General features: G+C 42.1%; 1 non-coding gene across 1 annotated transcript; it reads right to left on the bottom strand.

The window, feature by feature from the left end:
* Positions 1 to 23015: 23015 nt before the first annotated feature.
* TRNAP-UGG (transfer RNA proline (anticodon UGG)) lies at positions 23016 to 23087 on the bottom strand. Its single transcript has one exon. It is a non-coding gene; the product is annotated as a tRNA-Pro (tRNA).
* Positions 23088 to 26901: the final 3814 nt, after the last annotated feature.

The raw sequence follows: 26901 nt of genomic DNA, 5'->3' as shown, positions 1-26901 counted from the left end.
CAAGTGTATCCAAAAAGTATTTAACCTATTAAAACAATTCCTTAAACGGAAAATATTTTCTCTCAACAATTTTGAGGTGGTTGGTGTCATACTACTTATATTTTAAGGAAAAATAAACTTTTTTGGAGAAATTAAGGAAGAAATGCTGTGTGCAACCCTTATATCACATATTATGACCAGTTTTATGAAATTGTTGACAATATAAATACTTCTACGACACGTCCCACTCATTTATGGAATTAAGGTTAATTTTTCAGAGAATAATTAAATTATATCATAGATCAAAATGCGGGGGAGTACCAACCGAAGAGTTTAGTCCTCTACCTCTGTTTGAGGTTTGACCACTTTCCTTGTTATTATATACTCGATGCTTTTCGTGTGTCCTGTCTATTATTCCTTCCTATTCTAAGTTATTAACATTAATCAAAGGAAAAAGGGTCCGGCTCCATGGCTAAATGGTTAGCGTGCTGGCCTTTGGCCACAAGAGGCCCGGGTTCGATTCCCGGCAGGGTCCAGAATTTTACCATCATTAGTTAATTCCGCTGGCACGGGGGCTGGGTGTATGTGCCGTCTTCATCCTCATTTCATCCTCATCACGAGGCGCAGGTCGCCTACGGGAGTCAAATCAAAAGACCTGCACCTGGTGAGCCGAACATGTCCTCGGACACTCTCAGCATTAAAAGCCATACGTCATGGATGGAAACCGATGTATGAAAAAATGAAGGTATAGGCCAAAGAAAGACAAGGGCCACGAAGGGCATGAAAATAAAAGACCCTCCTAGGCCTCGAATGTGCTGATACCGCCGGGTCGGAAAAGAACAAGAGTTGGCCTAGGGAGGTCAGATACGATATATAAAAGTGAGGAGACTAACAGAGGTAAGTGGAAGCAATGCCAGGATTCAGTTAAAGGCCTCGTGGTCGCTAATACACGCTTCCAAGTTAAGAGCCCCTGGGGTTGCATAAGAACCAGGCACGATCCATAGATTATACTATAGGGCTGACGGAAGACAGGTGATCAGGTCTACACTAGTTTATATAACTTTCTAGCAACAACAGTAAGCAAGAGATAAAATAAATCCAGGCAACAAAATATAAGACAGTGAAAGATTTAGTGCGTTTAGTGCTGGTTTGTTTCTGAATGTCCTTCTTGAGCTTCCTTACCCATCTGAAGTACAGTGCGGGCAAAATAAAACTGGCCAGGAATATATTTATAAGACTGACGCGGAACTGACACTTGTTAATGAATAGCACATCACAGGAAATGCTGGAAACCGTGATTTCGATGCACCAATCGGATGGTGTCACATGTGTGCGCGTGCGCATCTCACGAGTACTTTGCTGTGTCATTACGAGTGAGTGAGCGAGCGAGAAGAGCAGACGTGTTTATTGACCAGTTGAATGCAACGCGAAATGGTGCTCACTATAAAACAGCGCGTGATCATTGTCGAGTGTTGTGCAAAGCACGATTCGTGAAAAACCTGTGCGGAACTGTTTGTGCAAGAGATAAAGACTGGAAGTGTTTGACTAAAACCTCCAGCAAAGCCTGCAATGCAAAACTTAGTGACAGTGCAGCGAATAGAAACCGTAACTATCCGAAAAGAGTTCGAGCACCAGGAAACATTGCTCGAGTGAAGGAAAACCTGGAAAGAAGTCCGACGAAATCTCAACGCCGTTTATCTGTGTAAGTGGGAATTACGTGACCGTCGTGTCTAAACATCATCAATAAGGACTTGCACCTGTATCCTTAAGCCTACTAATTTACACTTGTGTATGCGTTACAGCGTCCAGACGAACCTTCACGTGTTGAGTTCTACCGGTGATTCCTAAACTGCAGTCAGGACGTTTCGATCCTCAGTTTTTCATTTACCGAGCTCGATAGCTGCAGTCGCTTAAGTGCGGCCAGTATCCAGTAATCGGGAGATAGTGGGTTCGAACCCCACTGTCGGCAGCATTGAAGATGGTTTTCCGTGGTTTCCCATTTTCACACCAAGCAAATGCTGGGGCTGTACCTTAATTAAGGCCACGGACGCTTCCTTCCCACTCCTAGCCCTTTCCTGTACCTTCGTCGCCATAAGACCTATCTGTGTCGGTGCGACGTAAAGCAACTAGCAGTTTTTCATTTATTGAGATAAGGCCATTTCCAGCATATTCTGTGATGTTCATTAAAATAGGTCAATCCCGTGTTATTCCTAACGTAAATATTTCGCGTCGTCTCAAAACTCACGAGTTTCAAAATTCACGAGTCTCAAAATTCACGAATTCCAGGAAGAGGATTAGTACAAGCAAGTTTCTCTACCTGGGCCAGTCTCAAAACTCACGAGTAGGGCCAGTTCTTCTTTGAATGGATAAATGTATACCCTATTAGTGATGGGATAATGGAATAATTTTAATAATCAAATAACTTCCATCCCATTATTTAAATAATCGAATGAATAATCAAATCAAATAATCGAATGAGTTTCAAATATCATTCAGTTATATCGCACAGAATAATCGGATGGGTTGTGAATAATTTTTTCGGTTTAAGTGTGTCAGGTAGATAATCGATTGAAATAAGCGAATGGATGAACTCTTACGAAAAAAAGAAATACACCTTTTTTCCAAATGAATCTCCAAGTGTTGAAGCTAAATGAGTAAATTAACTGTCTTCATTTTTAATCTTCTTCTTTATCCGTTTACCATCCAAGGTCGGTTTTTCCCTCGGATTCAGCGAGGGATCCCACCTCTATCACCTCAAGGGCAGTGCCCTGGAGCTTCAGACTCTGGGTCGGAGGATACAACTGGGAAGGACGACCAGTACCTCGCCCAGGCAGCCTCACCTGCTATGCTGAACAGGGGCCTTATGGGGGATGGGAAGATTGGAAGGGATAGACAAGGAAGAGGGAAGGAAGCGGCCGTGGCCTTAATTTAGGTACCATCCAGGCATTTTCCTGGAGGAGAAGTGGGAAACCACGGAAAACCACTTCTAGGATGGCCGAGGTGGGAATCGAACACACCTCTAGTCATTTGACCTCCCGAGGCTGAGTGGACCCCGTCCCAGCCCTCGTACCACTTTTCAAATTTCGTGGCAGATCTGGGAATCGAACCGGGCCCTCCAGGGGTAGCAGCTAATCACACTAACCACTACACCACAGAGGCAGACTCATTTTTAATCTCTAAATAAAATTCCTCATTCAAGTAAATGCTGCCATCTAGCCGCATAATGGAACTAAGCCCCAGTACTACCAACTGACAGTTTCTTTTAATTAGCGCGGGCAATATAGGCATACCTACTTTAATTTTATGTCATCCGGCTGCATGCATAAATTGTTAGCATGCTAGCCTGTGGTCAAAGGGTCCAGGGGTCCCGGGTTCGATTTCCGGTCGGGTCGGAGATTTTAACTTCTACTTTAATTTTATGTCGTCCGGCTGCATGCATAAATAGTTAGCATGCTGGCCTTTGGTCCGAGGGATCCAGGGGACCCCGGGTTCGATTTCCGGTCGGGTCGGAGATTTTTACTTCATTAGTTAATTCCTATGGCTTGGAGATTGGGTGTTCGTGCCGTCTTCAGCGTTAGACATTTTAGATAGAACCTCATCCTCATAAACGTGCAGGTCACCTATGAGGCGTCAACTCTTAAAGACCTGCACCAGACCTCTCTGGAGGCCACACGTCATTATTACAAATTTATGTGAAAGGGAAAATAATACATTATATTAGCATTAAGACGACAGAAAAATATTGAAATAATAATAATAATAATAATAATAATAATAATAATAATAATAATAATAATAATAATAATAATAATAATAATAATAATAATAATAATAATAATAATAATGTCCACCTCTGCGGTGTAGTGTTTAGCGTGATTAGCTGCCAGCCCCCGGAGGCCCGGGTTCGATTCTTGGCTCTGCAACGAAATTTGAAAAGTGGTGCGAAGGCTGGAACGGGGTCCACTCAGCCTCGGGAGGTCAACTGAGTAGAGCCATCCTCAAAGTGGTTTTCCATGGTTTCCCATTTCCTCTCCAGGCAAATGCCGGGATGGTACCTAACTTAAGGCCACGGCTGCTTCCTTCCCTGTTTCCTTGCCTATCTCTTCCAATCTTTCCATCCTCCACAAGGCCCCTTTTGAGCATAGCTGGTGAGGCCGCCTGGTCGAGATACTGGTCCTCCTCTCCAGTTTCATCCCCCGACCCAATATCTCACGCTCCAGAACACCGCCCTTGAGGTGGTAGAGGTGGGATCCCTCGCTGAGTCCGAGGGAAAAACCAACTCTGGGGGGTAAACAGATTAAGAAAGAAAGAAAGGAAGGAAGGAAGAAAGAAAGAAAGAAAGAAAGAAAGAAAGAAAGAAAGAAAGAAAGAACGAACGAAAGAAAGAGGATAATAATAATTTAATTTAGTATGGCTATTTCTATCCGAGAGTAGCACTTGTAAGGCAGACCCTGCGATGAGGGTGAGCGGCATCTGCCATGTGTAGATAACTGCGTGTTACTATGGTGGAGGATAGTGTTATGTGTGGTGTGCGGTTTGCAGGGATGCTGGGGACAGCACAAATACCCAGCTCCCGAGCCACTGGAATTAACCAATGAAGGTTAAAATTCCCGACGCGGCTGGGAATCGAACCCTGGACCCTCTGAACCGAACGCCAGTACGCTGACCATTCAGCCAACGAGTCGGATATAATAATAATAATAATAATAATAATAATAATAATAATAATAATAATAATAATAATAATAATAATAATACACCTCGGTATTTTTCATTCACCAACCATTATTTCCCCTGTGGGTTGGGGTAGCAGAATAACATCCACAGTAATCCCTACCTGTCGCAAGAGGCGACTACAAAGGGAATCGCGAGTCATCGCGCACCTCATCCCTCCTACGGCCATCGCAAGCACCTGCTGTTCGGAGTCGTGTATTTTGAGATTCATTAGAATGTTTATTTTAGCTACCAGTTTGTAGTCGTGAGATTTGATACTATTTGTTACTAATTTTAGCCCGTGAGTTTTGAGACTCGTGAGTTTTGAGACGTAACCAAATATTTTCTGGACCGATTTTACTTTGAACACCCAGTATAAGCAATAGAGACATGAATATCTGATGTCGAGGCAGAACACAACTTTCGCTGCTTCGTTGACGTACTGTGCCCTGCATAGAATTTCAAGAGTCACGCGGAAATGTTTAGTAAGTTAAGTTCGGCTTCATAACTCTCGTACCAGGCGAGATGGCCATGCCGTTAGGGTCGAGGAGTTGTGAGCTTGCATCCGGGAGATAGTGAGTTCGAACCCCACTGTCGGCAACCCTTAACAATCATTAACAGTTAATTGCGTCGGTGTGGGGTACTTAAGTTCAATACTGATAAAACGAATGCCGGTACGTCAGAGAATTCATAAAGGTCGCTCCACTTCTCGTCTCGAATGTCCTTGACCAATCGACATTACTCGGGCAAGCCGCTCCTTGTTTACTTCAGGTGGTAAGTTGAATACACGCACTCGATTGGTCGAGATGTCCGCAGCAGTAATTGTCACACTTGTTGAATTACCATTGAAAACTTTCGCACCTTCATGGTGGGTTAATAAGTTTTCATATAGCACAACAGATACTACTTTTACATGGGCCTACACTTTATTTTCTCCATTGTTCAACTGAATTGCTATAATTTAGTGCTTGTTAAGTTTAAGTTCCGTTCCTATCCAAAGATGAATTTCCAGTGGAGTAGGGCTATTGTCTCTATCTTCAAACACGCACTTAATGGTATTTTTTGCGTACACTTGCCATATTATTACTGATACTAGTTCCTGGTACTTGAATATAAACACTTAACGAGTCGCACTTGTTAGCGGCGCGCAGCTGTGAGTTTGCATCCGGGATATAGTGGGTTCGAGCCCCACTGTTGGCAGCCCTGAAGATGGTTTTCCGTGGTTTCCCAGTTTCTCGCCAGGCAAATGCTGGCTGGAGCTGTACCTTAATTAAGGGGCCACGGCCGCTTCCTTCCCACTCCTAGGCGTTTCCTGTCCCATCATCACCATAAGATCTTTCTGTGTCGGTGCGACGTAAAACAAATTGTAACAAAAGAAAAAGAGTTCCACTGACTTTCTTACTGGTTTAGTGTCACCGCTTGGCCTCTTGCTGTGTTATTTCGGCCGAGGTTGCACACGAATTACTCCCCACTCAGCCCGGCTACACTAGACTATTCACGGCCGACTTGATGCGTCGCTCTAGGTAGCTCGGAGCGCAGCGAGGGATCCAGTCGGCCGTGGACTATTGTTGTTAGTTGAGGGGGGCTCTGCCTGTTATACTGCCATGCAAGTTGACTAGATGGCATTACTGGTGTAACTACAAAAACTAATGTGTCAAAACATTAACTAGTATAATCAAATTCGTATAATTGAAATATAGTGGTGAAAGCCCAAAGGGTGATATTAGCTTCTCACCGAGGTTATCATGATTCTAAATCTTGCACAATGTACGTGCGATATTTGAGAGGAACATTTACATCACTGTGGTTCAGATTCTAGATAAACTTGCGGATATAAGGCTATTCACGTTATCAAAAAACTAGAAGTTTGATCTTGTATTGTGTAGGGAATTTCTAAGAAAAGTGGGATATTTTAAAGTAATCGCCCCTTGCTTATAAAAATAGCTTATATGAACGTATTTTAAATAATATGTAACTTAATCGAAACCGACTTTCAACCTATTAGGTCGTTTTACGTACATTTAGTACGTGTTGAAGAGATGTTAAGTACAGAACAAAAATGGCCAACCAGACATAAGTGGGATCCGAACCCACAACCTTCCGATTTCGCGTCGGTTGCTCTACCAATTGAACTATGGTGGCCTAGGCCTTCTTTGCTCTGTCAGAAAGGATCTAAGCTACATTAATACATGATTTCTTTACATGTTTAGGCAAAATGCTATTTTTTTATTTTTTGCTGTTTGCTTTACGTCGCATCGACACAGCTATGTCTTGTGGCGATGATGGGATAGGAAAGGCCTAGGAAGTGGAAGGAAGCGGCCGTGGCCTTAATTAAGGTACAGCCCCGGCATTTGCCTGGTGTGAAAATGAGAAACCACTAGACAAAATGAACTGGTCTGTTAATATGATGATACTATTGTGATGAACCCTGTTTTTGTTCAAACCCAATAAATTTGCGCGACAATGTGGCTAGTTCTTCAACACTCCGCTGTTATGCACCGTAATGATTGCACGTAGGTATTATCGCATGTCACATGAATTCGTTTCACACGTCGGCGTGACTTTAGAGAGCTCGTTATTTGTGTTTATGGGGTTTATTCTTCATTGAACCAGTTCAAAAAGGATGCAATTTTTTGTTAGTGTGATAAAATGAGTTAAGGCAAAGGTACTCCCAAAAAGAAACGTAAGGTGAGGGGTGAGTTATCTTCAGAGGAAGTAGGGGAAACAAGGAGAAAGAATAGGTTTCAAGAATAATGAGTTAATGATTACAAGTATGTAACGTCGAATTATCATGTGGCAAAGCTGAACTGCAGAAAGATAGCCAAGGTCAAAAACGTAATAAACTAGTCAACGCGTTTTCTGCTACAACGCCAATCAATGGTTTTTTTTTTTTTTTTTTTTTTTACATGTTGCTTTACGTCGCACCGACACAGAAAGGTCTTATGGTGACGATGGGACAGTAAGGGGCTAGGAGAGGGAAGGAATAGGCCATGACATTGTTTAAGGTACAGCCCCAGCATTTGCCTGGTGTGAAAATGGGAAACCACGCAAAACAATCCTCAGGCCTGCCGACAGTTGGGCTCGAACCCACTATCTCCCGAATACGGGATACTGGCCGCACTTAAGCGACTGCAGCTGTCGAGTTCGGTAGTGTAGTTGTATCAAAAAGTGGTAAATCTAATGAAAAGTGTTCTGTTGAAGTAAAGGAAGCCGAAATTAAAATTATCCGCTTTCTTTGCTGAACACTTGCCTTTCAGTCGTTAACCATCTTGTTGCCCTAATTAAATAAGTTTCTATTGGTCTGCCGTATCGGTGTACTTTACTTCAATGTATCGTATCTATGTGGAATCATTAGGATTATGAAATGTTACAATTGTGGGAAAAATTAGGTAGAGGAGGGAAATTTCAGCAGCGATGACGGGAATTCCTACTATAAGTATCTGGCAACAATGCTCTCAACGCTGAGCTTTAAAATTGGGCAACGGGTGATTTTATTAATACTTTAATTTTCTTCAGAAAAGGTTTATTTATTTATTTATTTATTTATTTATTTATTTATTTATTTATTTATTTATTTATTTATTTATTTATTTATTTATTTATTTATTTATTTATTTATTTATTTATTTTGATACCAGTCACCAATAACCATCGACCTGCATTTAGGGTTGTCTCCTAGGTGGCAGATTACCTACCAGTTGTTTACCTAGTCTCTTCTTAAATGATTTGAAAGTTGTTGACAATGTATCAAACATCTCTCTTGATAAATCATTCTAATTCCTAAGTTCTCTTCCAATAAACGAGTACTTGTCTGCCTCTGTGGTGTAGAGGTTAGTGTGAATAGCTGCCACCCGCGGAAGCCCAGGTTTGCTTCCCGGTTCGGCCACGAAATTTGAAAAGTGGTACGAGGGCTGAAACGGGGTACACTCATCCTCGGGAGGTCAAATGAGTAGAGGTGGGTTCGATTCTCACCATCGTCGAAGTGGTTTTCCGTGGTTTCCCACTTCTCCTCTAGGGAAATGCCGGGATGGTACCTAACTCAAGGCCACGGCCGATTCCTTCCCTCTTCCTTGTCTATCCCTTCCAATCTTCCCATCCCCCCACAAGGCCCCTGTTTAGCATAGCATGTGAGGCCACGTGGGCGAGGTACTGGTCCTCCTCTCCAGCTGTATCCCCTGACCCAATGTCTCACGCTCCAGGTCACTGCTCTTGAGGCGGTAAAGGTGGAATCTCTCGCTGAGTCCGAGGGAAAAATCAACCCTGGAGTGTATATGGATTAAGAAAAAGAAAGAAAGATAAAGGAGGACTTGACAACATATCGATACTTCTGGATATCGGTAAGGTATCACATCTATTCCAGTTGCCTTCGTAGAATTCTTTATGACTTGGACTGTAGTCATATTAATAACGAAGAGATAATACGAAAGTTGGACTCACAGCGTCTGTCGGCTATTGTGAATAGGCGTCCGCTGGCCGCATCCTACGTTAACAGAATACCATCATGGAAAAGGAAACAAGACCGACCCCAAATAATTTTTGCGTAAAATATGCAGAGAAGATCTCAAAACCGACACCGCTGGAAAATGCTGTACTTGTCACCCATGTGAATTATACAGGACAGCATGATATATACAGAATTTCGTGTGGTTATTTCTAGGCTGGTGCTGCCCTTGTAAGACAAATCCTCCGACGCGAATGAGCGGTGTCTACCGTGCACAGTAAAGCAAGCGCACACACACACACACACACACACACAGAGAGAAAGAGAGAGAGTCCCCAAACCAAGTGAATTAACCGTTTAAGATGAAATATTTTGACCTGGCTGAAATCAGGGCACCGTGAACCGAAGGGCAAGACGCTGGCCACTCAGCTATGGAGCCGAATATGATTAGTACTGAAGCTCGGAACCGGATTCTAGAAACTTAAGCCATGGCATGCCCCTGCCCTCACTCCCTCTCCTACTCTGCCAAAGACTTATGTACGAAATAATCCATTCTTCGAAACAGCTCTAAAGCCGTCAATTTTTTCAGTTTGCAGCATACAAAACATAATATAAAAAATTGAAAAAACATTTGTTTGAAATGCGATTACCAAAACTCTAAGATATGAATTCCCTGAAGAGTTCGAAAGTAGATCGAGCGAGTTGGCCGTGCGGTTAGAGGCGCGCAACTGTGAACAACTTACATTCGGGAGATTGTGGCTTCGAACCCCATTGTCGGCAGTCCTGAAGATGGTTTTCCGTGGTTTCCCATTTTCACGCCAGACAACTGCTCGTATTATACCTTAATTACGGCCACTGGCGCTTCCTTCCCATTCCTAGCCCATTTCCGGTCCCATCGTCGCAATAAGACCCGTCTGTGTCGGTGTGACGTAAAGCAAATTGCAAAAAAAAAAAATAAAAAAAAAAAGTTCACATGTAGACCTACTTTAATTAACTATGAACAATCTACCAATCAATTTAGTTTCGAACAGTATTTGGTGTGTCTGTGTAATTATGTAAATCTATAATAATAATAATAATAATCATAATAATAATGATAATAATAGTACCAGGGGAACACTTTCCCCAGCTTCTTAAACTGCGCGCCTTCTCTATGACAATCTATGTCAGTGAACAGTGAACTCGAACTCTAACACTTTCAAAAACCTTCTTCTCCGACTGTTAAATGGCTCTGCCATCTATTTTCTAGCGATATCAAAATGGACTAAACACAAATTAATTGCTGAAGATATTTTAGTTGATGTAGTTGGTAATCCTTTTTTTCTGATGACATTTTTATGTACCGAAGTTGTCAACACTCCACCTGGTTCCTCCTCTAATGTAACCTGCCTATCACATGCCTGTAACTAAGTTCTCTAGCGAATCAAACCCAGGAGAGCGTATAAAAATTTAGTCTATCAGTGCTCTGTATTTTAAATTAATCTGGAACTTCCCCTACTGAACTATTTAAGGAGAGCATTTTAGGGCCATCCTGTCTGATTAACTCCGGATACTGAGAGTGCGACTTGATGGAGTTTAGAGAGGGCAGGAGGTACGCCGGGGCTGGTTATAAGGTAATGGCAGAATTTACATAAACATGTGATTGTGTCTGCGGGTAGTTCGAGGAGAAGGTAACAAGTAATCTTTTCCTTTTGGGCTGAAATTTAGGGCCTTCTGCGCAGTCGTCGGACTCTATTTATATTCCCTATTGAAAAAACATTTAATGTAAGGGAGCACGAGTTGTGACCCTCAGATCTATCCCCTTCAATTTTTGAATGGGTGACTAAAGTTGTCAACCTCTAAATTTTGGAAATCTAGTCTCGGTTTTTAAATTTTCCCCACTTTAGTCACCCTTTTTAATACGTGATAAGCCTCTGCATTATTGAGCCTTAAGCCGACGTAGGTTCTCGTCTCTTCCAGAACGTTTGTTAAGGACTGCTGGTGTTTTGCCTCTTTGCCTTTTGTTAATGGCCTGTTATGTCTAACATTTTCTTTTTATTCTTAAGGCCTTGTAGTATGGATAATTATGCTCCTGTATATTCTTGATAGTTCTTAGGGTAACCGTGTATATGTTTTGCTCTCCTTTGGGAACAGTACTTCAACTAATTGTGGAAATTTGTAATAGAGAAGCCCACCAAGGGGAAACCTGTGTGTCAACACTTTGAAATGGGGTCACCCTAGGGGTTACCGAGTGTAATTTAGATTGTAAATAGCAACCGATTGCTTGATTAAGGCTAACCTCTGTTGTATCTCGGAGCTGAGACTCCTATTAATAGTACCTGTTCGGAGCAACTATATGTAAATTATCGACTGGGAGTTCTCCCAATTAATTTTGTACCTGATTAAGGACTTCTAATTCCAATACATTGTTAGAGCTGACGAGCTCATTGTTAATGTTAATATCCAAAAGTTATATTTCTTGTTATGTCACTAAATTACTCTCTCTGAATTTTAAGAAAGGAAAGAAACATAATTTCCAATTTTTGTTAAAGTGATCCCCTGTCCAGCAATTCAACCTAGGAGATTCTTATTCCTCCGTGAGCCACGGAATCGCGGTGATAATAATAATAATAATAATAATAATAATAATAATAATAATAATAATAATAATAATAATAATAATAATAATAATAATAATATGGAGGAAGTAATAATTCATTAGTAGTAAAATGAGAAAGAATACAGTTTATTCCATGTGCTATTGTTTGAACCTTTGTGATAGAACTTTTACATATCCTGATTTAAAGGGTATTTCTTCCATTTCTTATTTTATTCTACCGGAGAGGAAAAGCACCAACTAAGGCATTTGTGTATTAAAGACTGCTATGGGTCCGCCTCTGTGGTGTAGTGGTTAGTGTGATTAGCTGCCACCCCCGGATGCCCGGGTTCGATTCCTGGCTCTGCCACGAAATTTGAAAAGTGGTACGAGGGCTGGAACGGGGTCCACTCAGCCTCGGGAGGTCACCTTAGTAGAAGTGGGTTCGATTCCCACCTCAGCCATCCTGGAAGAGGTTTTCCGTGGTTTCCTACTTCTCCTCCAGGCAAATGCGGGATGGTACCTAACTTAAGGCCACGACCGCTTCCTTGTCTATACCTTCCAATCTTCCCATCCCCCCGCAAGGCCCCTGTTCAGCGGAGCAGTTGAGGCAGCCTGGGCGAGGTACTGGTCATACTCCCCAGTTGTATCTCCCGACCCAGAGTCTGAAGCTCCAGGACACTGCCCTGGAGGCGGTAGTGGTGGGATCCCTCGTTGAATCCGAGTGATAACCAACCCTGGAGGGTAAGCAGGTTAAGAAAGAAAGGAAGAAAGATTGCTATGTATAGTTTATAACTTACCAAGGGAGATGTTCAATAAATTTCCAATTTCTTTGAAATCATTTCGGAAAAGGCTAGGAAAGCAACAGATAGGGAATCTGCCACCTGGGCGACTGCCCTAAATGCAGATCAGTATTGATTGATTAGTCACTAACTTTAAATGAGTTCAACTTGTGAATGTTTTCTTTTCCTAATTAATCCGTTTTGCCTTCCAGGGTTGGTTTTTACCTCGGACTCAGCGAGGGATCCCACCTCTTCCGCCTCAAGGGCAGTGTCCTAGAGCGTGAGACAGTTGATTGAGGACATGACTAGGGAGAAGGACCAGTACCTCGCGCAGTTTGTCTCACCTGCTATGCTGAACAGGGGCCTTATTGAGGGGTGGGAGGATTGGAAGGGATATACAAGTAAGAGGAAGGGAAGCGGCGTGGCAAGCTAGATATCAGCCCGGCATTTACCTGGAGGAGAAGAGGGACACCACGTAACACCACTTTGAAGATTGCTGAGGTGTAAATCGAACCACTACCCAAGGCTGAGTGGACCCCGTGCCTGTACTCGTACTACTTTTCAAATTTCGTGGCAGATCCGGGAATCGAACCCGGGCCTCGAGGGGTGGCAGCGCAAGCTAATCACACTAACCACTACACCACAGAGGTGGATAAATATTTCCCATTTTAAAACTTTAATTTTTATTGATGTCCGCCTCTGTGGTGTAGTGGTTAGCGTGATTAGCTGCCACCCCCGGAGGCCCGGGTTCGATTCCCGGCTCTGCCACGAAATTTGAAAAGTGGTACGAGGGCCGGAACGGGGTCCACTCAGCCTCGGGAGGTCAACTGAGTAGAGGTGGGTTCGATACCCACCTCAGCCATCCTGGAAGTGGTTTCTGTGGTTTCCCACTTCTCCTCCAGGCGAATGCCGGGATGGTACCTAACTTAAGGCCACGGCCGCTTCCTTCCCTCTTCCTTGGCTATCCCTTCCAAACTTCCCATCCCTCCACAAGGCCCCTGTTCAGCGGAGCAGGTGAGGCCGCCTGGGCGAGTTACTGGTCATTCTCCCCAGTTGTATCCCCCGACCAAGAGTCTGAAGCTCCAGGACACTGCCCTTGAGGCGGTAGAGGTGGGATTCCTCGCTGAGTCCGAGGGAAAAGCCGAACCTGGAGGGTAAACAGATGATGATGATGATGATGTTAATTTTTATTGATTAGTTCTGGTGCCGGCCTTCCGTCGCAGCCAAGTCATCAAACCCAAAATCCGATCCTGTTGAATCTTACTGTCGTAGCATAAACAATTACGATCCCATTTGTACATTTTATTGTACTCGAGTGCATTTCACATAACAGTCTCCTCATTTCTACCAATTGCTAAACTCATTATCCTACTGGACACCTAATCTCGCGCCAAAGAAACGATTTATTTCAGATTCATCACCCAAATACCTTCATGGTATTTTTATTCTTCACTAGTTAATGTTAACATCGTTCTGTGGGCAGGATATGGTAGTTCAGAGAGTCGCCACAGATGTCGTTGTCTTTGATGGATAGTGCTATTACGCCATCTAGTGGCGTCTAATCCAACTGATTGCAGTAGCATCCGTGCTTGCTGAATTTGCTCATAGAGGCCAGGCCATTGTACAGTAAGCTTATTGCTCATGTTCTCCCCCCTCTTCAGCCTTTTAAAACCTCCTGGAGTCGGACTTTGTATTGATTCACCCCAGTTTTACGACCGAATACATTTCCTGACCCCAAACCTAAGTGGTATTTCGTGTTTCTGTTGTGGTGCATACTGTGATGTGCTATAACTAAATGAAGATGTCAGAGGCGTACGGGCCGGCTTGCGGAAATTCTAATTGTGCCCTCTCCAAGAAATAGTGTAAGATCTTTCAATCACATATATAAATTAAACCGCAGCTAACACAAGCGAAACTTTAATGCAGTATTATGCAAAAGAATTACTGCAGGACTGCAAAATCAATTCACAGATTTTAGTTTTTAAAAAAGTGGTTAGCGTGGTTACCTGCCAACCCCACAGGTCCGGGTTCAGTTCCCGGCCCTGCCATAAAATTTGACGAGGACTCGAACGGGGACCACTCAGCCTAGGAAGGTCGACTAAGAAGAGGGGATTCGATTTCCAACTCAGCCATCCTCGAAGTGGTTTTCCACCTCTTCTCCAGGCAAATGCCATGATGGTACCTAACTTAGGACCACGGCCCTTCCAATCGTCCCATCCCCACAGGGTCCCTGTACAGCATAGCATAGCATAGCCTGGGCGAAGTGCTTGTCCTCATTCCCAGTTGTATCCTCTACCAAATATCTCACGCTCCAGGACATTGCCCTTGAGGTGATAATGGTGGGATCTCCTTGAGTCCGGTGGAAACCAACCCTGCAGGGTAAATAAATAAATAAATAAATAAATAAATAAATAAATAAATAAATAGTCCGCCTCTGTGGTGTAGTGTTTAGCGTGACTAACTGCCAGCCTCGGAGGCCCGGGTTCGTTTCCCGGCTCTGCCACAAAATTTGAAAAGTGGTACGAGGGATGGAACGTGGTCTACTCAGCCTCGGGTGGTAAACTGAGTAGAGATGGGTTCGTTTCCCACCTCAGCCATCCTGGAAGTGGTTTTCCGTGGTTTCCCACTTCTCCAGTCAAATGCCGGGATGGTGCCTAACTTAAGGCCACGGCCGCTTCCTTCCTTCGTCCTTGTCTATCCCTACTGACCTTCCATCCCCCCACAAGGCCCCTGTTCAGCATAGCAGGTGAGGCCGCCTGGGCGAGGTACTGGTTATCCTCCCAAGTTGTATCCCTCGATACAGAATCTGAAGCTCCAGGACACTACCCTTGAGGCAGTAAAGGTGGGATCCCTCGCTGAGTCTGAGGGAAGAACCGACCCTGGAGGGTAAACAGATTAAGAAGAATAAATAAATAAATAAATAAATAAATAAATAAATAAATAAATAAATAAATAAATAAATAAATATCTTGTAGGGATTGAAAAGTCACCTAGTTCTTCCTTTTGTTGTTGATGTTTAAAAACTTTACTATCCTTACAACAAAGAGTAATGAAACTCGGCCTTGTGGTGTGCCTTCTGGGATGCAAAGGTGCAATATTGATGATTTAACTGACATCGGTGGATTTTGCCATTTCGCATTCGATGCTTAGAAGGCTAATTTCAGTGAGTCTGTCTTGGTTCATATCAGTTCATAGTTAGTTATTTATAAGTTCTAGCACTGAGCGAGTTGGTAGTGCGGTTAGGGGAGTTTGCATTCGGGAGATAGTGGGTTCGAACCCCACTCTCGGCAGCTTGAAGATGGTCTTCTGTGGTTTACCTTTTTCACACCACGCAAATGCTGGGACTGTGTCTTAAATAAGGCCAGAGCGGCTTCCTTCCCACTCCAAGACTTTTCCTATCCCAACGTTTCCACAAGGCCTATCTGTGTCGGTGCGACGTAAAGAAGATTGTAAGGGAAAATAATTCTAGTTTCGAAAATTATCGTTCGCTGGGAAGAGTTAGAACCTGCTAAAGCGCCGTGCGTATATCTCGGACTCTTGCAGCTGTGACTGAGTTATCTACTACTAATAGCTTTGTTAAATCAGTTACAGAGGTTGCCATGGTGATTTCTTCTCCCTTAGCGTTTTGTGAGAGGTGGTGGTGGTGATTATTGTTTTAAGAGGAAGTACAACTAGGCAGATCCGCTCGTGTTACGAGACACAGATGTACTAGATTCAACACACCTAGATGTATTCACCTGATATCTACCTACGAATTGTAAAAACAATCTTTTTCAGCCCATTCTGTAAAGCATCTTTATGTCACCTTTCCCGCTCAGAATGGCATTCCGAAAAATTTATATTTATTGATTGGGTTCAAATACCATGAACGAAGATTTATCTACAATCTGTATAAAAATCAGTCTACAGTGATACGAACAGAGGGCTTTGAAGAAAGAAGCAAAAATCCAGAAAGGAGTGAGGCAAGGCTGCAGTTTGTCCAACCCCCCCCCCCTTCCCTGATTTTCAATGTTTGTATAGAACAGGCAGTAAGAGAAATCAAAGAGGAATTTGGAAAAGGAATCGCAATCCAAGAGAGGAAACAGAACTTGAGATTTGCCGATGATATTGAAATGTTATCAGAGACTGCAGAAGATCTCGCGAAGTTGCTGAATGGTATGGACGAAGTCTTGAGTAAAGAGTACAAGATGAAAATAAATAAGTCCAAAACAAAAGTAATGGAGTGCAGTCGAACGAAGGCAGGTGATACAGGTAATATTAGATTAGGAAATGAAGTCTTAAAGGAAGTAGATGAATATTGTTACTTGGGTAGAAAAATAACTAACGATGGCAGAATTAAGGAGGACATAAAATGCAGACTAGCACAAGCAAGGAAGAGCTTTCTTAAAAAAAAAAGCTTACTTCAAACACAGATATAGGAATTAGAAAGATCTTTCTGAATACTTTCATCTGGAGCGTGGCATTGTATGGAAGTGAAACATGGACGATAACTGGCTCAGAAAGAAAGAGAATAGAAGCTTTTAAAATGTAGTGTTACAGAAGAATGCTGAAGGTGAGATGGATAGATCGAATCACGAATAAAGAGATACTGAATCGAATTGGTGAGATTAGATCGGTTTGGCTATATTTGACGAGAAGGAGAAAGAGAGATAGAATGACTGGACACATCGTAAGACACCCAGGACTTGTTCAGTTGGTTTTTGAGGGAAGTGTAGGCAGTAAGAATGATAGGGGTTGACCAAGGTATGATTACCACAAGCAGGTTAGAGCAGGTGTAGGATGCAGTAGTTACGTATAAATTAAAAGGTTGGCATGGAGTGCTGTATCAAACCAGTCTATGGACTGATGACTCAAACAACAACAAATTTATTTATGTACTAATTTATTTATTTATGTTGTTTTATCATTTTATTTATTTATTTATTTATTTATTTATTTATTTATTTATTTATTTATTTATTTATTTATTTATTTATTTATTTATTTATGTATTTATTTATTTATTTATTTATTGTACAGCTCCATGGCTAAATGGTTAGCATCCTGTACTTTGGTCCAAGGGGTCCCTGGTTTGATTCCCGTTCCGGTCGGGGATTTTGATTTTCAATAGTTATTCCTATGGCTCTGGGTTTGGGTGTTTGTGCCGTATTCAGTATTAGATTTCATCTTAGGAAGGGCCCCGTCCTCACAAACATGCAGGTTATCTATACGACGTAGACTCGAAAGATCTGATGGGAGTTTTATTCTAAATTTGTCGCTTGCCATAGGCCTGAGCAAAATGTAGCTTCCAGTGAAATTCCAGTCTCATTTATGTCCCCTAATATATGGGGGGTACTGAGTACGATCAGTGTAATTGTGTGTCACGAAAACTATTACTCATAAGGTCAGCCGTGCTGCAATAGAATTTTCCAGCCTAATGAGTAAAGCAATGGCAAACAGCCTCACTTCTCATGATGCCTATTACATCTCATTTTGTCGCCGCTGTGGGGCTTAAGTGTTTTCCTATCATTGCTTATACTTGAGGACAAAACATAACGGCCTCAGTTCATGGAAGCGAGCTGCCCCTGCTGAGTTGACGAGTTCTAAGTGATCTTGTTTGGTGTGGACAGGTTGCCAAACCACTTTCTTCAGTCTTTCTTCGTGTTGTGTGCAGTATAATGATCCTCTAGTAGTAATATAGTAATAGTAGTAATATAATAATATCGTATTGGAGATGGGAATTAGAGGCATAAGTTAGAATGCAAACGTATTAAACCGAGGCGCAAGTATCTACTACCCGCACGACGGTTGTGCAGTGAGACTTGCAATTTGAACTATCAGAGCCTCTAAAATTTATGCAACTCACCAGCATAATTGTAGAACAGGTAGACTACACTTGCGCCTTGATCAGATATGTTTGCATTCGATCCTATTCTTTAAACCATAACTCCCATCTCTAGTAATAATAATTAAATAACTCAGTTTACATCGAAATGACAAATAATGAAGTCCATAAACATGTTTTATTTTTGCTCTGGCTCTTTTGGTGCTAATGAGGTTGACGATCTGACAGCTGCAGCTACAGCAGACGTAGTAAATCCTACAAGCCGCTAGCGGACACCAGGCTGCCGCTGTTGAGGTCGTCATGTTTTGTCCCCCAAGTGGAACCAATACGCCTTCAGGATGATGAATGACAAACAAACAAACGGAACAGACAGACTGCCTGTCTCTGTCCTTTGTGGGTTACTTGGTTAGTAAACGTTAATATCTCACGGACTAAAATACTGGATTTAAATAAATGGCTCTATACAGTATACCCAAAGATGACCAAATAATAATAACTCTCATGAAATATTATATTATTACGACTGACATAATTGCAATTAGAGAATAGAAAAGGATTGTGAAGAACAAACATATAAGATGTAAACTAAAAAAGATTGCAACGAAAACAATATGTCATATCTGATGAAAAAAGAGCAGCAGGTCGAAAAACTGAAGAGGTTTTGGAGGAGGACGATGAAGGAAGGTAAATTCCCAATTAATTCTTTGAAAATTTAGATGTATATGGTTTGATTTAAGTGCTCCAATGTGGGAATAAAATATGTAAATAAATAAATATTACGACTGACGTAATACAGTACAGTCTTTATTGAAAATCAATAGAGATTGTCACATTTTAATTATATATTTCTCTTGAGTGGCACATATTAGTTATATGACATTAATGCATCAATCCGTTTACAGTTATGACTGATTTATCTTGGTTATAATTTATTTGTACAGGAAAGGAAAGGCTAAGTCCGCCTATATGGTGTAGTGGTTAGCGTGATTAGCTGCCACCCCCAGAGGCCCAGGTTCGATTCCCGGCTCTGCCACGACATTTGAAAATTGGAACGAGGACTGAAACGGGGTCCAATCAGTCTCGGGAGGTCAACTGAGTAGAGGAGGTTCGGTTCCCACCTCAGCCATCCTTGAAGTGGTTTTCAGTAGTTTCCCACTTTTCTCCAGGTAAATGCCGGGATGGTACCTAATTTAAAGCCACGGCCGCTTCCTTCGTCTTCCTTGTCTATACCTTACAAACTTCCCATGCCCCTACAGCGCCCCTGTGAGGCCACCTGGGCGAGGTACTGGTCCTCCTGTTCAGTTCTATCCCCCGACCCAAAATCTCACTCTCAGGGGAACTGCCCTTGAGGCGGTAGAGGTGGGATCCCTCGCTGAGTCAGAGGGAAAAACCAACCCTGGAGGGTAAATGGATAAAGAAAGAAAGAAAGAAAGAAAACAGAAAAAAGGAAAGAAAGAAAGAATAATAATAATGTTATTGGAGACGCCGAGGTGCCGAAATTTTGTTCCCCGCAAGAGTTCTTTTACGTGCCAATAAATCTACCGACATGAGTCTGACGCATTTGAACACCTTCAAATACTTCCCTACTGAGCCAGGATCGAATCTACCAAGCTGGAGTGAGAAGGCCAACGCCTAACCCGTCTGAACCACTCAGCCCGGCTATAGATCATTTCACGTTAACGAAACAGTGTTGCTCTTAAGGACCTACAAGGAGTGAACACACCCCCTCTAACACACTCAAAATTCCTCGTGATTAAGGAATATTATAATGTACTTTATATTGTATTATGAAAGAGAGAAAAGGGATAAGGTATTTTTTTGCTCATGAGTTATTAAAATTGCTACTTAACGTGTTTTAATTCATAAATACTTTCGCGGGGAGGAAGCACAATGGTGGGAACAGCCATCGCTTTGTTGCCTTCCTTTATTTTCGTTCTGAGTTGCTCTAGTTCATGTAACGCGTAAACCATTACTCTTTGAATCACCGTCAGTTTATCACTGTTGAAGAGAAGTAAACTGTTTTTTAGTGTATGTGTTCTGATCTTCTTGTACTGTACAGCAGTTGTTACTGAAGATTTTGATGCTGTGGTGTACAGCGATACATCACGGCATGACTTGTACTGATGACACAGAAATTCGCTATGATTTTTATCTATGCTTTATTTTGTTATTTAGCTGTTGTTTCGTAAGTGCATTTTGTTTTTACCACTTTTTTTCGCAAAGCGTTTAATTTTTTAACCATTCTTTTCGTGGGATGGTAAGACGGCACATCAGTACCCGGCGTTGTTTAGACAAACTTATTGAATGCAATTAATTGCATCTCCGTGCCCTACCGAGCCTATAAAAATATCTGTTTATTTTTTCACTCAATTTGCCTTGGATTCCAATACAGAGGTTTTGTACGTGCCATAGTTTACCATTGTTGCTGTAAAAAGCTAAATAATCCCATTTAAAACCCCTATATCCTTGTTTTCATAAAAGTAAATTTCAGCTTAGTTTCTTCCCATTTTTATGTTGAAATTAAATATTGAGTTTCATCATTATATGTGCCGCTGTCTCCCCGTGATGCTATTGAGTAGAGCTCTTCGATATGACAACCTTGTTATCGCAAGATCAATACTTAATGTGAAATGGTCTATAGTAATTTTCCTAACTGAATCAGGGAAAAGTGTTGCCTCTCCTGCTTTCATGGAGAAAAGAAACTCCCAATTAATTGACTTACAATGTCTACATGTATAATATCTTACGGTTAGTTGTTACGGTAAGAGTTGTGCACTTCGATCTGGTGGTAAAGATACCCATTAGGTACAGTAGGTTAGTAGCTGACACGCCAAGAAAGTGCGTGAATCCATGAAAAACGATTTCACATGTGAGCAAGCATTCATGCTACACACTAGCACCTATCTTGTTACGATTCAACAGGCCTAATATTTATATTATTATATGTGCACTTCATGTCTAACATAGCCTACATATTCCCGTACCGTATATCGAATCCAAACCTGCAGAATGAAAGCCAGGTAACTTAGCCACGAGACAATATCGGACTGATAGCTTTGAAGGGCCAAACTGTGTACCTTGAAAGTAGAAATGTAAAAATCAGCCACCAAGAAAATAGGTCTATCAGTTATTTATGTGCTAACTTTATTTAGTAAATAGTAACTACGGAGTTATAAGGCGGTGTCTCAAAGAATGAATGTGATATAAACATTTCCAGTAGCTTACCGGTAAGGGAAAATCTCAGTTGATAGACTTAAGCTAAACGTTACAGCTTTTCTTAAAATTTGCTTTACGTCGCACCGTCACAGATAGGTTTTATGGCGACGATAGGATAGGAAAGGTCTAGGAGTTGTAAGTGACCGTGGCCTTAATTAAGGTACAGCTCCAGAACTTGCCTGGTGTGAACATGGGGAACCACGGGAAAACCATCTTCAGAACTGCTGACAGTGGGGTTCGAACCCACTCTCTCCCGGATGCAAGCTCACAGTTGCGCGGCAGTAACTGCACGGCCAACTCGCCCGGTAAACGTTACATTTAAGCAATGTACAGATTGTATTAAGTCAATGGACAGAGTGAGGGACAGTGATTTACTACTAAAATAATAATTTCGTGTGGCTATTACTAGCCGAGTGCAGCCCTTGTAAGGCAGACCCTCCGATGAGGGTGGGCGGCAACTGCCATGTGTAGGTAACTGCGTGTTATTGTGGTGGAGGATAGTGTTATGTGTGGTGTGAGTTGCAGGGATGTTGGGGACAGCACAACACCCAGCCCCCGGGCCAGTGGAATTAACCAATGAAGGTTAAAATCCCCGACTCGGCCGGGAATCGAACCCGAGACCCTCTGAACCGAAGGCCAGTACGCTGACCATTCAGCCAACGAGTCGGACAATTTACTACTAATAACACGCAATAACCAAAACTCAGGTAAGATCACACCGAACATTTTATCTCAACAAGTGGTTCGTGAATGGTTTCCCTTTCACTGTTACAGATGAATACCGGGATGATACCTGCCATATCACTTATTACTCATAGTCCCAGATAAACCACAGAAAAACTTCTACATTCTTCTACATTCTTTGGCATTTTTTGCAGCTCGATTTGTTCTGGGCGATTTCCGACAAAAGAGTAGCGTTACAAAAATGTTGCAAAGTTTGGGCTGGGAAGACTTGGTAGAAAGGAGACGAGCTGCTCGACTAAATGGTATGTTCCGAGCTGTCAGTAGTGGAGAGATGGCGTGGGGGGACATCAATAGACGAATAAGTTTGGATGGTGTCTTTAAAAGTAGGAAAGATCACAATATGAAGATAAAAGTTGGAATTCAAGAGGACAAATTGGGGCAAATATTCGTTTATAGGAAGGGGAGTTAGGGATTGGAACAACTTGCCAAGGGAGATGTTCAATAAATTTCCAATTTCTTTGCAATCATTTAAGAAAAGGCTAGGAAAACAGCAGATAGGGAATCTGCCACCTGGGCGACTGCCCTAAATGCAGATCAGTAGTGATTGACCACTCTTCTTATGCAGTGGCAAAAGCAACCATTAAATATGACGTCATGCATTCCAGTGCGTAATAGTAGATCCGAAAATTTCAAACTAATGTGCGCGCCAGAAAAGGAAGAGCAAGAAGTTTTGTGGTTTGTGGAACAGTACAGGGCAATTAACGTTATGGAACGTGTTTCTTCTCTACTTAAGAAAATATCGGGCCCGTCCGGGATTTGAACCCGGGACCTCCTGCACCCAAAGCAGGAATCATACCCCTAGACCAACGGGCCACTGCCCAGGTCAGGTATATAATAAGTTAATGTGTCAAGTGTTACTGTAGTACTGTCGCTAGCTACTAGATGACGGGGGCTGTCACGCGCTATGTCTCTCTCCAAGTTTGTAGGTGCCGCTAATTACGAAATAGCTTACATGGTAGCGGCTAATTTCGTTCAGCTTCCTAGCTGAATGGTCAGCGTGCTGGGGGCTCCGAGTTTGATTCCCGGCCGGACCGGTGATTCTGCGTAAGGTTAAATCGTCTGGAACGGGGACAAGGTAGTTCTTGTTCGTCTTGTTTTGTTTTCTTATTTAGAAGCCCGCCTGGTGGTCGTGATCGTTAAGGCATTAAGTTAATATGGACTGACACCGTGGTTAGCAGGTTAGAACCTCGTTGGTGAAAATCGTTTTCGCTATGAGAATGTTGGCCGACAGGTTACGAGAGGTATACGTATATTTTTTCTTTCTTTGTTAATCCGTGTACCCTCCAGGGTTGTTTTTTTTTTCTCGGACTCAGCGAGAGATCCCACCTCTACCGCCTCAAGCGCAGGGTCCTGGAGCGTGAGACTTTGGTCTGGGGATACAACTGGGGAGGAGGACAAGTTTCTCGCCCAGGCGGCCTCATCTGCTGTGCTGAACAGGGGTCTTGTTTGTGTGTGTGGGGGGGGGGGGCGTAGGGATGGGAAGATTTTAAGAGATAGGCAAACGAACCCCGCTTCAACTCACTACTTAGTTGACCTCCCGAGGCTGAGTGGGGCTCGTTCCAACCCCGGTACCACTTTTCAAATTTCGTGGCAGAGCCGAGAATCGAACCCGGACCTCCGAAAGTGGCAGCTGATCACACTAACGACTGCACCAAAGAGTATATAAATTTGAAAAAAAAAAAAAAAAAAGAGAAAGGAAAGGAAACAAACAAACAAAAACAAACCTAGACTGCTTGTCAAAAGCCTGGATTAGATTCCACACCTCTCCTCAGTGTTCATATGGAGTGAGGGCATATTACGCTGGTGATGGCGATTCGCCCGTCGGATGGAGACACTAAGTCTTGTGCAGACTCAAGTAGTTCGAAACTAACTGGTTGATGGAGGCACATACAGGCAAAAGTACAGGGGCGGTTGCCGATCCATAATTTTAAAATAAAAAGATTTATGGTTTATATGGGGTCTGGTAGAAACAATAACAACGAACTTTTCTTTTTTCTTCTTCTGCCGCTTTTCCCACACCTGTGAGATCGTGGGTGCGAAACTGTGTCGCACATGTAGAAATGGCCCTATTTTACGGCCGGATGCCCTTCCTGACGCCAACCCCATATGGAGGGATGTAATCACTATTACTTGTTTCTGTGGTGGTTGGTAGTGTAGTGTGTTTTCTGAATATGAAAAGGGAAGTGTTGGGACAAACACAAACGCCCAATCCCCGGGCCAGAAGAGTTAATCAGAGACGATTAAAATCCCCAACCCGGCCGGGAATCGAACCGGAGACCCTCTGAACCGAAGGCCTCAACGCTGGCCATTCAGCTAATGAGTCGGACAACCAATCAATGAACTATTAAAAAAATGACATCCTAATTATCTTAATTTAAATAATATAGGCCTACGTTTAATAAACATTCATTCGCAGTAGCGATCATTGGGGTGGTGGAGGACGAGAGGGGAGGGGGGGCAGTTGCCCTCTTTGTTGAGAAAACATTACATTTTTATTATATTTTAGCTGGTTGAAACAAGGAATTATGGAATTATTAAAACAAGCAATTTGTACAAGCCCTGTTTCCTTATCAGCTAATTATTACCTCTATTTTCTTGAATTATTAAGAAAATTATTAGTGGAAATACGGATAAAATGTCGCTAGTCGTGGTTAACCCATTTTAAAGCGCCACAGCAAGCAGTGACACTTTGCATCTTCTATGAGAAAAAGTAGCAGGGGATATTTTTTGCCAAGTTGTTGGATACTGTGGTATGATTCACCCAATTGTCGCGCGCATTCGTCAATCAATCAATCAATCAATCAATCAATCAATCAATCAATCAATCAATCAATCAATCAATCAATCAATCAATCAATCAATCAATCAATCAATCAATCAATCAATCAATCAATCAATCAATCAATCACTACCGATCTGCATTTAGGGCAGTCGCCCAGGTGGCAGATTCCCTATCTGTTGTTTTCCTAGCCTTTTCTTAAATGATTGCAAAGAAATTTATTGAACGTCTCCCTTGGTAAGTTATTCCAATCCCTAACTCCCCTGCCTATAAACGAATATTTGCCCCAATTTGTCCTCTTGAATTCCAGCTTTATCTTCATATTGTGATCTTTTCTATTTTTAAAGACACTTATTCGTCTATTGATGTAATTCCACGCCATCTGTCCACTGACAACTCGGAACATACCCTTTAGTCGAGCAGCTCGTCTCCTTTCTCCCAAGTCTTCCCAGCCCAAACTTTGCAACATTTTTGTAACTCTAGTCTTTTGTCGAAAATCACCCATAACAAATCGAGCTGCTTTTCTTTGAATTTTCTCCAGTTCTTGAATCAAGTAATTCTGGTGAGTCTCTTTAGTGTCTGTTAGTTTATTTTAGTTTCTTAGTGTGTAGTCAAATATTAAATTATTTTTAATTGTAAAATCACGCCGTAGTTCTATTATTGTAATAAATGTGTAATACTGTTCCTTTGGTGAAAATTGTATTGTATAGCATTGAATCAAAATCTCATAAAACTACTATTACCACACTTAAGTTGGTAGACTGCCAACCTTCACCATTCTGTCGAAATTCCTTCGGAGAGCATAACCTTTTTTAGGCTTTTTTTTTTCAGTTTTGATGTACTGTATATACCCCCTCAACCCGCTATCCCAAAAACCCGGGTACTTTCTTGTCCGTAATTTTATTCCCCCCCCCCAACCAACTTTTAATTTCCATTCGCCGCTACTGTTCATTCGAGCCGCTAGAAGATATTTTTAATGTGTCAAACCGATGAACACTTTTAATAATTATAGTGAAAATGTATTTTGGTTACCTCCATATTTAAACTTAATTGACAGAATTTCTTGTCTCGCGCTGCACGCACGCGGTATGGTGCCCAATAGATCGCCATGGATTGATCTATCCACTTAATCCGTTGAGTAGTAGAAGATACTGTACTAAAACCTTTTTTTATATACGATAAAATATATTTTCTCGTTGTTTTGTTTCTCCCTCTTAGGGCTACGTTGATTCAATCATTTCTCTGTGTGTTGTTTTCCTTACTGCCCAGCATTTCTTCAATCTTTCTGATCTTCGTTTCCTCTCGTCTTTATCTATTATCTCTCTATTATAATAGATTTGGCTTTAATGCAGATTTTTCTTGAAATCTTATATTTTCGTTTTTAGTTGTTATTTTAGCTGTCTGATCGAATAGTGAATTTTCTGTCATTTTTAAATTCCAGTACGCCTTTTTTTCAGTATATTTAAACCAATTGGACTTTGTTTCGTGATTACGGGCCAGTATCCAGTACTCGGGAGTTAGTAGGTTCGAACCCCACTGTCGGCAGCCTTGCAGGTGGTTTTCTGTGGTTTCCCATTTTCACACCAGGCAAATGCTGGGGCTGTACCTTAATTAAGGCCACGGCCGCTTCCTTCCCAGTCCTAGCCCTTTCCTGACCCATCGTCGCCATAAGACCTATCTGTGTCTGTGCGACGTAAAGCAAATAGCAAAAAAAAAAAAAAAAAAAAAATGTGGTTAGTGAAAGTCAAAGATTTGTTTGATTGATCTATTAGAGTTCATTTTTAGTAGATGACCGTAAAAATTTATCCTTCTCTTTTATTTCTTCGCATAGTATCTGTGAGTTTCAAT

The sequence above is a fragment of the Anabrus simplex genome, chromosome 8 (genome assembly GCF_040414725.1).
Source record: "Anabrus simplex isolate iqAnaSimp1 chromosome 8, ASM4041472v1, whole genome shotgun sequence".
Classification (NCBI taxonomy): Eukaryota; Metazoa; Arthropoda; class Insecta; order Orthoptera; family Tettigoniidae; genus Anabrus; species Anabrus simplex.
This window is presented reverse-complemented; position numbering and strand designations above follow the sequence as displayed.